We start from the raw sequence: 1,427 nt of genomic DNA on the forward strand, positions 1-1,427 counted from the left end.
ATAGGGCTTTAAGAAAGCACAGTTAATTTGGAAACTTACAGCCAGAAAAATTAGAATTTAATTTAAACAGTAGAAAATAATAAGAATTGAAAAACATTAGGCAACACTAAAATTTAACAACAGGTATGCTACAGTTTTGAAACATAATGTTCTCTCTTCAGTTTCACATTTTTATTAAAAGACAAATCATGATAGGACTGGTTTGGTTTATTTTACTTGGCTTAATTATTTATTTGCATACAGTGTAGCAAGAATAATTATTTGTTACATAGTCCTTTTACATTGGCTTTGATGGAACTTTGTTCTATAGAAGGAATATGAGATAAGACCTTTTTAAAGCCAAGTGCAGCCATGGATTTGTATCATCAAATAACTATGAGTTCGGGGAATTCCTCTCCTCTTGAGGTTCCAAATAAGTTGGGCCTCCCGGCCTGTCAGAAAGTGACATTTGTTACTTACCACAGATCAGAAACCCTGTACGGGTACTGTGTACACAAAATACGAGGCCAGTTTCCAAGGGCTTTATTGGCTCCATAAGTCAAGTTTGATTCCTTGAAGGAAAGCATACCATTCCAGTCAAAGCCTTGGTGAAATAACCAGTTTACCCAATTGTGTCCTGTTGCAAAAGAAAACCGATTCTTATTGTACTTATGCAAATAACTATATTGCCGTAACTTAAGAATACTCACTTTCCAAATTCTGGAGAAAATCAGGTAGAGAGAAACAAGTACACTCCAAATTTGTTAGTGCTTTATAACTGATTATAAAACCACCTTCTAAAGAGGACCTAAACAAGACAACAATTGTTTACGGATGACACAAAGTTTTAGGGTAGCCATAAAAGCATAATTGACAAGGATATCTGTTTCCTCTGTGGCACACAATACAACTATAATTATTACTGATAATGTACACTGAGATATATCAGAATTAGAGGAGTCTCCCATAACTTTGGAACACATACCAATAACGCATTTGTACAAATATAGCCCAAAGAAAGCCAAACACCATTTTATATTTTACAATGCTTCCTGTATGATTTTATACCAAATAGGCTAAATTTTACCTTTATATTAGTGTGCTATTAATGTTAAACTCAATTGTTAATAAAATCTTGTAGACGCATTTACCCAAGTTTATGTTTGACCATAAGGTAAGATTTTATAGACCCTTTTAACCCTTTATAATTTTGTTAAAGAGCAGGTTAGTGCTTTAAGAGAAACCCATTGTGCTTTTATTTTAATGCTCAATTTACAGAAAAACTGAATGATACCTCTTCAACTTTAGCCAATATGTTTACACACAGAATTTCCTGTACAATTAACCTTCCAAAATTTTCTTAAACCTTCAAAACAATTTTTTAACCTTTTAATCTAGGTAAAATCCACATTCTCATGCCTCCTTAAAATCTTTTGCCAAAAGTATAT

The sequence above is a fragment of the Rhinopithecus bieti genome, unplaced genomic scaffold (assembly GCF_001698545.2).
Source record: "Rhinopithecus bieti isolate Rb0 unplaced genomic scaffold, ASM169854v2 scaffold_3040, whole genome shotgun sequence".
In the NCBI taxonomy this organism is placed as follows: Eukaryota; Metazoa; Chordata; class Mammalia; order Primates; family Cercopithecidae; genus Rhinopithecus; species Rhinopithecus bieti.